This window comes from Manis pentadactyla, chromosome 9 (genome assembly GCF_030020395.1).
Source record: "Manis pentadactyla isolate mManPen7 chromosome 9, mManPen7.hap1, whole genome shotgun sequence".
NCBI lineage: Eukaryota > Metazoa > Chordata > Mammalia > Pholidota > Manidae > Manis > Manis pentadactyla.
Window position 1 is genome coordinate 107,466,922 of NC_080027.1, and position 14,607 is coordinate 107,481,528.

A 14,607-nucleotide genomic window follows, 5' to 3' on the forward strand; every position below is an offset into this window, starting at 1 on the left:
TATAAGAAACAGGTTATTTCAATAGTTTACTATTGAAATAAAGCTGGTATTAATTTGAGCTGTATTTTTATAAATTAAGATATCATAATCCCCAAGGAAAGCACTAAGAAAATAACTCAAAAATATATATAGTAAAACAAATAAGGGAATTTAAAATGGTATACTAGAAAATACTGATTTAACACAAAAGAAGGCAGTAATGGAGGAATAAAGGAACAAAAAGTCATTAAGACATATAGAAAACAAATATCAAACTGGCAAACATAAATCCTACCTTATCTGTAATTATTATCTGTAATATCTGTAATTATCTGTAATAATTAAATCAATAATTATCTGTAATTACATTAATTGGATTAAGCACTCCAATTAAAAGGCAGATATTGACAAAATTGATTTTTTTTAAAGCATAATCCAGTGATACACTATGACAGAGACATACTTGAGATTCAAAGACACAAATACATTGAAAGAAAAAGAATGGAAAAAGATATTCCATGCAAACAGTAACCAAAAGAGAATGTGGGTGGCTACACTAACATCGGACAAAATAGACTTTAAAATAAATTGTTGCTAGAGATAAGAACATTTTAATGATAGTCAATCTGTCAAGAAGAGAGAACATTTATACACACATATATGTACCTAGTAATAGTGTCCTGAAGTACATGAAGCAAAAAACTGGCAGAATTAAAAGGAAAATAGACAATTCAACAATAATAGTTGGAGACTTCAGTACCTATCCCACTTTCAATAATAGAACAACTAGACAGAATATCAAGAAAATAGGAGACTTGAACAACACTACAAATCAACTAGACCAAGAGAAAGACAGAATACTCCACTCTGCAACAACGGCGTACACACTCCTCTCACGTGAAATAGGAACATTTTCCCAGGTAATTCATATGTTAGGCTATAAATCAGGCCTCAACAGATTTAAAAAGACAAAGTCATAAACATATGTTTTATAACCACAGTAGAATGAAATTAGAAATCAGTAACAAGTGGAAATTTGGGAAATTTACAAATATGTGGAAAGTAAACAACACACTCCTAAATAACCAGTGGGTCAAAGAATTTATCACGCAGGAAATTAGAAAAAGAAATGAAATACGAACTCGATATCAAACTGTATAGGATGTAGCTAAAGTAGTGTTTCAAGGGAAAGTTACAGTAAATGCCTAATTTTAATAAAGAAGAAGGATCTTAAATCAATATAAGACAGAGGGATGTGCAGGGCCCTAGGGGCACTGAGAGTTGGGGTAATTAGCTTTTCAGTAAAGATGACATTTCAAAGGATGAGTAAGACTGGAAGAAGATGGGAAGAGAATTCTAGACAGAGAACAATCTGAGCAAAAGCACAGAGCATGAACTAGAATGGGTTACACAGTCCAGTACTGCCAGAAGGTAAAGCGTATGGAAAGAGAGGCAGAGAAGGCTGCAGGGGCAAGTGGGTCCCAGCCCTGGAGGTTTTGTATGCTCTGCTGAGAGCCTTCGACTTTATTCTTTGGGTCACTAAAAGGTTATAAGCAGGTATATGTTTTAGATTGTCTTTGTGAAAGATCTTTCCAGATGTAGTTTTCTCCTTGCATTTTCTAGAATGGATCAGAGGGTTGGAGGGGCCAGAAAAGAGACCATTGCTGCAATCCAGAGAGAGAAAATGGATCCTGAACACAAGCCATGGTGGTGGCTGCAGGGGAGGAGCTGATTCGCAGAGTCTTTAGGAACCTCGGTTGGCAGAACTAGATACTGACTGGAGGTGGGGGGTGAGGAAAGTGAGTCTAGGACGATCAGTAATTCCTGTTTGGGTGAGTGGCAGTCACACCAGGGTTGAGGGTGTCTTGGGCATTATCTTAAACTATTTTTCTTTCCCCCTTTTCCTGTGCATTGCCATGGAGGAAATACTATCCTGATGCCACCATCTCTGCCAGGGGTTTGCTAACCTCTCTGGAAATCCTTGCACACTACCCTCTTGGGGCCCCTGCCTCCCCATTTTTCCTACAGGGTCCCCTGCGGGCATGCCAGACAAGGCAGTGAGGTGTTGGCTCCTTCCTCCCCGGGCCCCGAGTCCTCCCCTGTTCTGTACTACCTCCCTGTTCCATGAACATCTACCTTCTAGGACAGGTCAGAAACCGCAGACCTAAGCACCAGATTTCCCCTATCCATGGATTTTATTTGGCCTGCTCTGTATTTACTCTGCTGGAAGGAGAGATGCAGGGGTCTGGTCCACCAACAGGCAGCATCTTGACCACCGAGGTCATTAGCTCTCCTGTCTCTCATCCTTCTCACCCTCACTAACTGCAGGGGCTTGAAAGAAATTACTGGTTTCCTGTAGAATGCCTTCCAGAAGATCAGTCTTACTTCCCCCACAAAAATAAAAGTCAGTTGCCAGAATATTAGACGGAAGCACATGAAACTGACAGTACTCAACTGGTTTTGCCTTATAAAGACGGCAATTTCACCTGCTTCCACTATTAACATGATCCTAGCTTAGTTGCTAGAACAGTGGTTCTCAGTCTGGGTTGCAATTCAGAATACACTGGGAGTTTTAAAAAAAATGCCCTCGCTAAGCCATCCCCCCAAGACAATTCAATTAGAATCTTTGAACACAGGGGGTAGGGGTGGGGTGCAAGCATAAGGATATTTTTTCAGTTTCTGCACTGCAGCCAGATTGAGGACTGAAGCTTCAGCACATCCGTGGGTCAGTCAAGCTCAAAGAGGCTTCAGGTGAACTCAGCACATTACCTGTGGCTGATGGGAGCTGAGTTTGAGGAACCCGGAACTTCCAGGTGGCTGCAATCACCCCAGGCAGTAATTAATGCAATGACTTCATGCATTAAATTGAGTTAATAAAAGTTAAAGAGCTTCCATCACAGCAAAAAAAAAAAGTAGTAAGTACCCAGTGCATGTGGTACCATCCTTAGTACATTACAAAATGACTGCCTTGTGGAAATTAGCAATCTGTAATTTGCAATATTGTCTCTGCAAATTCATTGAAGAGTCCATTGGCATTAAAGAAAAGCACAACAAACTGGAAAATATTCAAAGACATGGCTCCGGACATTCACTCAAGAGCGTATACCACAACAAATGCATTTTATGTATGTACAATTATACTAAATGTACAATTTGGTTAATTAAATGACTACAGCCATACATGGTAGTTAAGTGAACACCGCTTTGAGAGCTGTAGCTCCTTTGCATTCTCAGTAATTCTAGGAGTTTGCTTCCCCTTAATGTATTTTTCTCTTTGCTTTGAATGAGCAGAATTTTTAAAAACCAAATCATGAGATAAATTTCCAGAATAAAAGAAAACATAGCCCATATTACTTTTGGGGGTGATGAGAATGTTCTCAAGTTAGATTATGGTGATGGTTGCTCAACTCTGTAAATATACTAAAGACCACTGAATTGTACACTTCAAACAGGCAAGTTTTGTGGTATGTAAGTTGTATCTCAAGAAAGCTAGTCTTTTGGAAAAAAAAACATAATGTGGGGGTGGAAAAAATAACTGAAAGATTTCCACCACTTACAGATTATGCATCCTGAATTTCTTGGCAGAGAAGCTGGCTGCATCTATGCATCTGCTTACTTTATAACGCTGTCCCTGGGAGTTAGGAGATTTGTGCAGATGGCCTTGCCAGGGTTAGGTGGGCAGTCCCACCACTGTGTGCAAGTGGAGGGCTGGGAGTAGCTGCAGAGCTGGTGACAAAATGAAAGAAAGGAGTTTGCCCAGTTGGGAAAGAAATGCAAAGGTGGCCTTACACCAGAGCCGTGTGCAGAGAACAGACCTGCCCAGAGGCAGCAGCAGCATTCTTGCTCCAGGCAGGGACATGGTGTCCTTCACTCACTAATCCTCCTAGGCTCCTCTCACCTTGGAAGAGCTTGAGCTCTTCTACAGCTCCCTGCAACTTTCTTGATGTAGAATTAACTTAAATAGTTTCAGCAGGACCCATCACTGTGGGTGTGTTCTCTCAAAGGGTGTGTGGAGTATGTGTGTGTGTGTCTGGGTGTGTGTTGTATGCAGGCACCTTGAGACAATACTTCCTTTGTACCTGGGGATCGCTGGACTGTTATTTGAGTTCTGGGGCTTGAGAAATTGGCAAGTCTTGGAAATGCTGAAACAGCTTAAGGAAAACATAATGTTGAAGGGGCTAAGAAAAAACCTCCAGGGCTCCTGATTTCCACATCTGTAGGACCTGTTCTCCTAAGACTTCTCTTTAAAGTGTTGAATGTGTACCATGGGCCAGGCACAGTGTCAGCACTACAAAAGATACAGATGTCAATGCAACACTGTCCTCAGCCCCAAAGGGTTCATAATCCAGGAGAAGGAATCAGACATACTCCCCAAAGCCGTCCATACAGACCATAAGGCAAAAGAGGTACGAAGTACTGAGTCTTGGAACACCAGGAAAACATACACACCTGGAAAGGTCAGGAAACAGAAGTGGCATTTGAGCAAGATGTGACATTTTCACGTGGCAGTGGGGTGGGGTGGGGTGAGGCTGTTATAGTAGGTAGATAGCCAGACATGAGCAGGAAGGGGGTTGGGGATCTTGGCTGGTGTTTACATTTGCCTAGATGCTTGTTTCTAGACATTCCATGGGGACTGTTCTCTGGGATGTGGGGAGGAAGGGTACAGATAACAGACCTGCCAAAACTGACTAGTTCCAACAGGGAGGAGGTGTTGTCCCTGACTTCAGACTCAGAATTAGGCTCATTAGCATACTAAAAGTCACACCACTTGGTGCCATGACAGTTCTGAGGCAGACTATCTAAGGACACAAAGAGGATTGACCGTATTTCTTGGAAATCCCTTCCCTATTCTGAAAAGCCTCACCTATCCCTAAGACTATTCCACCCCCTGCTGCAACTCCAGCTATAAGACCACCCAACCTGAACTCCACCATGCTGCCCACCTCTGGAACATGCCAGCACTCCCTCTTTGAGTGTGTACTTCGCTTTATTAGATTACTCCTTGCTTGTATACCTGCTTGCCCTGCTTGTGAATTCTTTCTTGATCTGAGTCAAGAACCCTCTTCCCGGCCAGGGTCTTACCTAGCACAGGGACATCTCCCCAGACTGGACTGCCCGGCAACAGGGTGGGAGTCTTAGAGGAAGAGTATGTGATGGCAGCTATGGGGGTGGAGCACAGGGATGTCCTCAGAGAGCAAGTGAGCCCTTTAGAGCAGAGGGTAAAGAATTAGCAGAAGTCGGGCCTGGAAAGGTGCCCTGGAACTGGAAATGCCAAGCAGAGGAATTGCTATTCAATTCTGCAGGCCACGGACAAACCAGTGGGAGGTTCTGCACAGAGGCTACCAACCAAGATTCCTTTGCTGATGATATATGTGCATAGTCCTTGATTGGAGGGGACAGCCAAATTCCTGCTCTGATTTCAACTCTGTGTGCTTCAACACATCAGTGCAGAGAAGGTCCTCTGCATGAAGCCCTCCACAGGTGGAAATAAAGATGAAATAAAGTCAGTTTGTGTCATTAGAACCTTGCAGTTTGGGTGCAGGAAAGAGAGAGGCAAAGGGGGAGTTTGGACAAGGGTACCTGGAACCACAGTGCATCCCAGGACTTGTAACAGAAGTACCATGGGAGGCTCAGCAAAGTGATCAGATCTTCCTGATGGGGGCTCGCCAGACCTACCATTCTATTTCTCTGTACTAGAAGGACAATTTCTCAAGGATGAGGACCAGGCCATCTTTGTCTTTGTGTGGCCTGGCTTTAGCTCAGCATCTGGCACTTGCAGACATTTCTGAAGGAAGCAAGGAAGGAATGATTCTCATCTGCTGAGAATGTCTTTCTTTTAAGTTCACATAGAGCTTCCTAACCTTGGTTCATATTGTCTCTCTCCTCTCCCACCCATATTTCACTCATCTCATTCCCTGACAATACCAGCCCACACTATATCCTGGACACCGATTATTTCAGCTATCACAGAGTCTGTGCTGCATAATTTAAGTCCCCCGTATCCCTTACAGCTGTGTCCTCTGTGCTGGTCATGTAAACTCTTTGAAGGCAGAGCCCTCGTCTTAAATGACTGCATCCCTCACAATACCTAGAATATACTGACTGTGTTGACTGATTGGGAAATAAGGTCCATCACAGGGGAAGGGCAGAAACTAACATCCTGGAATGTCAGGCACTGTGCTGGTGCCATGCATATTCACAAAGAGTCTGGATAATGTGGCCTAAGGAAGAGAAAATAGGGGTAGAACAATTTTGCTGTCTGAAAGAAAGCTTTTGACACAGGGGCCCAGAACCCATGGCTCTCCTTCTCTGAAGACAGAACAGGAGGAAGTGTGTCTGCCCTGCAGTATGTGGGGTGCATGGAAAGATTTCGTGGATGTGAAATGAAGCACTGGGGTGGGTGGCCTGCAGAGGCATGAACCCCTCTCTCTGAAAGTCCTTAAAGACAGGGGCATCACTGGAAACAGGCTGCAGGATGCAGTGGTCTTCACCTGAGCATAGACATTTGGACAGTCTACCCTCGCTGTCCTTGTCAGAGTTACAGGCAAGAAAGGAGTGCTTCAGGGTAAAATGTGTTAGAGGAACTGTTGATTTGCCTTTTTTGCTTTATGATCTCCTGACATAGTGAAGACGGTTCAGGGAGCTTAGCTCACTGCAAGTAGATTATTGTTCCTGTACAGAGAAAGGATGTTGACTCTCATTACCATCCAGCCCATTTTCCTAAGATTTATGTATTTTATGGTCAGAAAATGACTGCCAAACCCTTGCAACTACATCCAGAAAAAGACTGATACAAGGCTTTCTGCATCTGACCATGTGCTCCATCCTCAGGGGTGCATGTTCTCTGCAGAGGGGCTGCAGATTGTCTGGGGCAGGTGTCAAGCCCAGTTATTTCCCTAGGATCTCTGATAGTAAGGGCTTAATAAATACACACTTATAATACCTCCAGTAACACAATAATTTGCAAGTACTTTCCCCACACGTTTCCTAATCTGGTCCTCATAACAACCCTGTGAGGTAAGTACTATGTTTGACTCCCATTTTCCAGATAAGGAACCAACCCTGAGAGGTTAAATGGCGTATCCAATATCACACAGCTGGTAAGAGGGAGTTCTTTCTGCTATGCTCTGCTGCTTAAATGAACTATAGCCTGAGAAAGTGTTAGCCTGGGCTTGTCCCCCAGCACATCTTATCCCATGGAGTGGCATCCATTGTAATATTTCAGGGACGGCTACACTAAGTCCAAGTTTAGTATATGACCAATAAATGGATGGATGCATTATACAGCAGATGCTCTGTATGGAGTCAGAAAAAAGGAAATAACAGAGATTCTTTCATTCCAACCACTTATAAGGTAGTCTACTCAGTAATGGGGCATTGGAGACTCAGACATGAATGCCCAGCCCTCATGGGGCTTATAGTCCCTTGCAAGAGACAGATATTAAACAACTACTATGACAGTAAACTAATCACAATTTTGTTAGATGGTACTAAATGCAGCAGGGAACATTGCTCTGGTCTGAAGGAAGAGCAATTTGCCATCAGTTGTAAGGTTGGCCTCTTTTGGGCAGGGGGGATACACCGACACAGGCAGAGGCAAATTAAAAGAGCAGAAGGAGGGAAACTGCTTCTCAAAAACTTGATCTAAGGGACGTCAACGCTCCAGTCCCGCTGCCTGGCTGCCCCCGTGCTCATGAAAATCAGGAAAGAAAAAGTGAAGACAGAAGTGCCAAGTCAGTTTATGGACGCGGGGCGGGGCGGCGGCGAGGAGAGACTCGAGGCGGCGCCGCGAGGGTTAAGCGGGGACGGCAAGGATGGGACGGGTTAACGGAGGCGGTCCAAGCGGGCCTGCTAGCTCCGCCCACCGGAGGGCGGGGGTGGAGCCTCGCAGAGGCGCCCTTGGATTGGTCACGGGGCAGGCGTAAAGCTAGGACTGTACCAACAGTCCGGGCCGCGGAGGCGCGGGGTGGGGCGGGACGGCCGGCTCAGCTCGGGGAGAGGCGGCCGGGGAATGGCCGGGCCGGGGGTGGGCGGGAGTCGCAGTGGCGGCGGCGGCTGGGGGCGGTGAGCGTGGTGTGGGGCGGCCCCTCCTCGGAGGCGGCGGGGGCGGCCGGGGCCGCGCCGCACCGCACCGCGCGGGCGGCCATGGAGCGAGCCTAGGGCCGGCAGGTGAGGCGCGTGAGGGCGGGGTAGGCGGGGAGGGCGCGCGACCCCCGCCCCCGGCGCGGCAGGCGGGAAAGCGCGGCGGCGGGCGGGGCGCGGTGCGGGGCGCGCGCCTGGTAGGGGCCGTCTGGGGGCGGGGCGCGTCCCTGAGGGGCCGGCGTCGGTGCTGGGCGGTCGCGGGTGGGACCTGGCGGCGGGCTCGGCGGTGCCCCGAGACCGGCCTGGCCGCGCGCCCCGCTCGCTGGCCCTGAGGCGGGCTCCTGCGGGCGGTCGCGGCTGAAGGGATAGCTTGTTGGCCCGCCCGAGGCACGGGCCTTACCTGGGCTCGCCTCGGGCCGCCGCGGGTCCGTGTAGTGACCGACGCTCGCGCCCAGACGCAGTCCCGGGGGGCGACTGGCCCCGGTGTCGCCCTCGTGTCCGGCCGAGCGCCCGTTGCGGTGGCCGGGAGAGGTTCGCGCGCCCTCGGGCCCACCCCGTGGCCGAGAAGCGCCAAGTGACCTCCAGGCCGGAGGCGGGAGGCGGGGTAACTGTGTCCCGGGGTCCGCCGTCTCCTCGGGCTCTAGCACCCCGCTCCCACAGTCGGGCACAACTTAAGGAAATGATTCTGTAGTCAGGAGTGGGTTGCGCTGGAGATTTCATTTCCGGGTGTGATGGCCCCGCGATTACGAGGGAGCCGAAAGGTTGCTATTAATGATGAATGTAAGCAGTTGTCAAGCTGCGCCCTTGGTTGTGGGAATCTGGTAAGTTTCATTCTAATCGCTTCTGTTCCGCAAGTCTCCTGGTAGGGAGAGAAGGGGTAAAAGTACGTTGGAAGGAAAGTGGAGGGGACAGGACTTGATTAATCATTACGGAATTAAATGGTCATATCATCACTGGGATGGGTGAGTTTATAATTTTGGAAAATGAGAGATGCTTGATACTTAGACTTGAATCTAGGGCCACGTTATCAGTATCATCCCCGCCCAGCCAGGTTCCTTCTGGATGTGTGATTTTTCACCTTGCAAAGAAGGAATAGGAATGTGGGGTCTTTTAGCTTTAAATTGTAGGACTTTATAAATATGTAATCTGGTGGTTAAGGTTGCTGTTACTAATTACCCCCTCCTCGAGTTGTAAATTAATGCGTAAATTTCATTAGAGTTGGTTTTTTTTTTTTTTTAGTTGAGACCTCAGTGTGCTTATGTATCGCAAACATTCCTTGAGTTTATGCAGGACCTTTGAGCTAAGCCTTAGAGCATTTCCACATACATTGTTATTTATCTTTGTGAAACTGAGTGACATAAACTTTGTGACATATTTCTGAGAAACTGAGGTACAGGTGTTAAAGATGCTGAAGTATTTGTCTAGACTCAGAGCCAATCTAAGGTAGATTTAAAATTAATGTTTTGTGTTAAATTAATAACTTCTCTAGGACTTTGGCCCCTAGAATCATACAGTGGAGTCAGTCAACAGGAGGGCCTTCCACGTTTGAATGTGCTTATCAAAGATAAAAAGGCACAAGCAAGTAATTCAGATTCTCAGCCTCACCCACAATAAAGTGCTGTAATAGAAATAGGTGGGGGTATAAGATGATTGAGAAATCTTGGAGCTCACAGCTTTTCTTCAGTTTGGTTGGTGAAAATGTGGCATTGATGTGTTCTATTTGTTTCTCTGAAGGTAGTAGGAAAATAACTGATTTGGTTAAAGAATGAAAACTTGAAAATACATCCCCTGCCTTTATTTCTGGGTACTTTGAGTTAGGGAACGAATAACTACCTGTCATCTAGTCCTTTATGTCATGAAATTATTTTATGTTAAATTGGCAGTTCTTGACTTTCAGTCAGTTCTCTTGATTTCCATTTGTAGACTCCAGCTGTTTCACACAATCTTAAAGCTTCTGCTTTTTATCTTTTTTTGAATTTTGAATTTCTAAATGAACTTTTCTTTGTGTCCTTTATTTGCAGGGCAGGCTTCAGCTTCCTACATTTGGACCATCATTTAAATGGTGTAAACCCTGAAGCCAGATACTTCAACTCTTGAATTGATAACTTTAAAATAGCAATACAGTGGTTGTCATCTGGTGATTGCTCCAATCTTGTAATAGAAGCTGGAGGTTGCTCTTTTTATTCTGTGGCTATAGTTACAAACAATAAAAAGGAGACAGTGTGAAGCTGATGTCAAGTCACTCTGGGACTAAGTGCCCATGGTTTTGTAAATTGGGGTTGGAAGCACAGTTAACAGTGAATCACTACAGTTGTGTAATAGTGATCATATTTGGTGGGCTTTTCTTTTTTGCACTTTACAGTGCATAGTGCATCGTAGGGGTGCAGGAAATATTTTGTGGTTGAATGAACAAATGGAAAACTGAGGGAAGGGGAAATATTCTAGTGCATATACAAAATTGTTTCATTCCTCTTTGTGTTAAAAAAAAGAGGGCAAGAAAATGTGTTTCAGATTCCTGAATAGGCTGTTGAGATGGGTATTTGTAAAGAGTTATTTGCTGGAGTTGAGATTTGAGATTTAATTCTGCAGTTGTATGATGTTTTAGCCACCTGCAGCCTGGCAGCAGCCTATGGTGCTCTGGTCAGGTGTAACTTCACAGATTTGCTCCTGCAGACTTCTCTGGCTAGGCTAACTGAGCAGTTGTATTAGATGTAATGTTTTGCATTAAGAGAAGAACCAGAGCTGTTGGTAATGGCTGCATCAGTATCACTGAACCTGACTGTCCATTTTCTTGTCCCTTTTAGGATGCGAGAGGGGAATTAACCCCCTCAAAGTACTTCTACAGCATCTGCTCATCCCACACCTGCATATCTCTCCATTTCCTTCCTTGAGCTCCTCTGTAACTCCCAGGGACTATTGACATCATTAGTACATACCTGAGATACAGAAAGGAAGACCTTAACTTTGCAAATGAAACCAGCTTCTGACCAACTTACAATGTCAACATGACTGCTAGAGCCTTCTAGGAGAGAATGTGATGCAAAGCTCTCACTTGTGATTTTTGTCTTTCTTATCCAAAAGCGAACGAGGAAAGGCCTCTTGGCCTCATGAGTCCGGGGTGTGCATTTGTCATCCCAGCCTGAGATCAGAAGTGGAGGCTGGTGCAGAAAAGAGGTACTGAGCTTTGGTGTGTGTTTAGGGTCCGAACTTTGTGGCAAGGTGGCAACTTTATGGAGGGAAGGTGTTATATTGGGTACATAATAAGAGGAGGTAAAGGAATAAGAAATTATGAACATGTAACAGAACTAAGTACAGGATAAAGCAGTGAAGTCTGTCATTCGATACTCTTGCATGCTTTCTACTTTATGGAGAACTGCCGCATTATTTACAAAGGGAATAAGGTGTTATCTTTGAAAATTCTTATTTTACCCTTACTTTTTCTGGAAAAATACTTACAGTGTATCATATGCTTTGTTTGCATTTTAAACAATATAGTTTAACCTTTCTTTTATTCACTGGAGGCTATGGTTACTAGCATCCATTAATGACAGTAAATCGAGCGGGACTGTGAGGCAATTGAAATAAGTAGGTTGTTTGCCTCCCTCTGCTTTTTGAATTCTTGAAACTGCTTTTAATAGTCAATCTGTCTCTTCTTTCAGAGGTGGGAAAACTGTACCTTTGCTGCTGTTAGTGTCCCTGCTGCCTTCTTTTAAATTTGCAGCTTCTTATCTTCTGTCAGGTAGTAACCCAGATAGCTGTTTCCTGAAGTTGAATGTAAAAGCTAGGTAGGTTTAGGAGCATCTGCTGCTCTTCTCTATTAGTGGATGAACTTTGTAACCACTGTTTTGGCTGCCCAAAGACCGTTTTTGTTCATTTCTTATTTCTTATCCTTGGTTTAGATAGTGAACTTGCCCTCTGTATAGGTGCATTTATGTTCCTATAGTTCTATTAAAAAAAAGGAAATGGTAGGAAGTACTAGTGTCCGTTCTCATGTCAGAAAGCCAGTAACACTTGAAGATCTGGTTATATCCCTGCCTTGTGTCATTTTGGGGCAGTGTCTTGGACCATCTCCAATCTTCCTCTCAGCATTTCCAGATAATCTTTACTCCCGATCCCAACCATTGCCAGGAACCATGTTGGCAACAGTAGTTGCCATGGAAGGTGAAAGCAGGGTATACAGAAGGCAGCAATTTAAAATTGAGTACATAAAATTGGTATATGTATTTGATATTTATGCATTTTTCACTGTATATCAGAATTCATTACAGGACTTAGTTTCCATATGTCTATAAAAAGGGCCATCTTTAAACCAAGAGCTGAAGAATAATAACCATAAAGATCTCTTTCCCTTGTTCTTCACTCCATTTATTCAACAAACATTCATCAAATACCTCTCATGGGCCCTGCACAGTGCTAGCTTACTTGGAAGTACAAAGAAGGTAAAACATAGCTCCTGTCCTCAAGGAACTCACAGCATAGTAGAAGAGACAGGCAGACCACAGAATGTTTGCATGTCTTCATGTTTATGTTCTTACTATAACAAAGGGATCATGCTTGGAGACACCCAGCCATAATTCAGCACAGGTCTGCCAGGGGTTCTCCTATTTCTAGAGTGGTCTGTGGCCTGTTAGCTTGACACAATCTAGAACATAAGGTTAAAAATGTAAGGTGTTATTGTTGCATAAAGCTTACATACCTTTCCAAGCACTGTAGTGAACAAAACAGGTCACTACAAGAAAACATGAAACTGATGAAAAATGTTATTTGAAAATCCACTGTGTAGAAATTACATTCTATAATATAACCTTAAATGGTGGTTACATACTGCCAGTTGAGCAGTGAAATATCTAGAACTTAGGAAGGTTCATTATACCTGGTCCATTTGAAACAATGCAGATTCTTAGGCATTTTCATAGAATTTCTAGAGCAGTGAACACTTGCTGGGTTGGTTTTTTTAGAACAAACCTCACTAGCAATATAAGCTAAAGTTTTTTTCCTTTTCCTTTTTCAAGGAAGAAGGTTAAAGGTTGTCCTAAATCAAGGTTTAAATGGGGCAGGTTGCAGAAATTGCATTTTTTTCAGAGAGAACAAATGTTCTTCATTGCCTATTTCATTTTCGTTCTCACACCTGGAAAGAAATGCTACCAGAGTGCTTCATTAATGCCTAATGTCCATTTTATTTGGCTTCCTGCACAGGGAATGTTAGAGGATTTCACAGAAGGGATCCTGAATTTAAAGATCTGAGTAAGAAAGTGGAAGTGAAAACAGGAAAATCTAACATTCAGACCAATTTGAATAATACGGGAATTGAATTTTCTACACCTATAACTTCAAGTCACTCTCAAGGCTCGTCTTAAGAGCTTTAGGACATGCAAAGCTGTCATCTTTGTAACAGAGCTGATTTTCCAAACCGAAGATATTGTGAACGGCATTCTATTTCAGCCTTTTTCACGAAATAGAATAAATCCTTGCTTCCCATCTGTTCCACTTATATTGAATGTGTGGAATTAAACATTGTAGAGAAGAGAAACAGGTTGATATTAGTGACATAGCCTCCCAGTCTTTGCTTCACGTGGTACCCACTCTGAAGATACCTGCTTGCTACTCCTCAAATTTAGGAAAGGTTTGGTTCAGGAATATAAGACTACTTAAACTCTTAATAATGCAACTTGTGTATTCAGCCCCAGACTGTTTGTACCCAGGAGACAACATAACCATGAGGGTTATTCTTTTTTCTCTCAGGAAGTCATCTTCAGGTTTTTGATGTGGTAATAATTAACAAGTGATTACATTGGGTTGTTCAGGCACTAATTTTAGCGTAGTACCTGTGGTAATGTCATTCATTTTTAACAACTGTGTTAAGTAATAATGTTCTTATTTCATTTGTCATAGGAAGAAACAGGCCTAGAGGGGTTAGACGTTAAATCACTTTCCCAAGTCCCACAGTGGGTGATAAAGCAGGCATTCAGGCCCAGGCATTTTGAATCCAGAGTATGCTGTCTTAACGCCTCTGCTTCAAAAGAGTTTATATTTAGAATAAGAAGGTAAAATAAGCTATTTCTCAAGTGGAGAATTAGTAGGGAAGAGAAAACCATATGTAGATCCTGGCTAATGATATTATTTGGTATTAGTTTTTAGTCGAAGACTCCCATTTGAAGATGAAAAAGAAGAATAATATGCCCTGGTCATGGGCAGAGATGGCAGTGCAAATGGGCTAGTTTTCTGGGGATATGTGGGATTTAATAAACCCTAGATGCCATTTGGTATTGGAGGTTTTGTCTTACTGGCTAGAAGCACCCAATGCTAAGTAGAAAGATTTATGAATGCTCTTGGTTTTACTTAAAATTGCCACTAACCATCAGGAGAGACTGCATTTATTTCTAGAGGGCAATTAATGTAGCAGAATGCTCTCATGTCACTACCAATTAAGAAAACAAAAGGGCAGTATACAGACTTAGCCCCAGATGAAAGTGTATGTGGTCTTTTATTTTCATTTTTATATTTTTGGTACTAAAGGGTTATGATTTTTGCTATTATTCATGCAGT

General features: G+C 43.9%; 1 protein-coding gene across 2 annotated transcripts in view; it reads left to right on the forward strand.

Moving 5' to 3' along the window:
• Nucleotides 1–8,005: 8,005 nt before the first annotated feature.
• Nucleotides 8,006–14,607, forward strand: part of FAM20B (FAM20B glycosaminoglycan xylosylkinase) — a 55,442-nt gene continuing 48,840 nt past the window's right edge. Inside the window, exons 1-2 of one of the 2 annotated variants that reach the window (XM_036916781.2) lie at nucleotides 8,079–8,148; nucleotides 11,143–11,235. The gene's annotated coding sequence lies outside the window, so the exon portion shown is untranslated. Of the gene's footprint in view, nucleotides 8,149–11,142; nucleotides 11,236–14,607 lie in introns of both variants that reach the window. The other variant, XM_036916780.2, reaches the window with a different exon arrangement.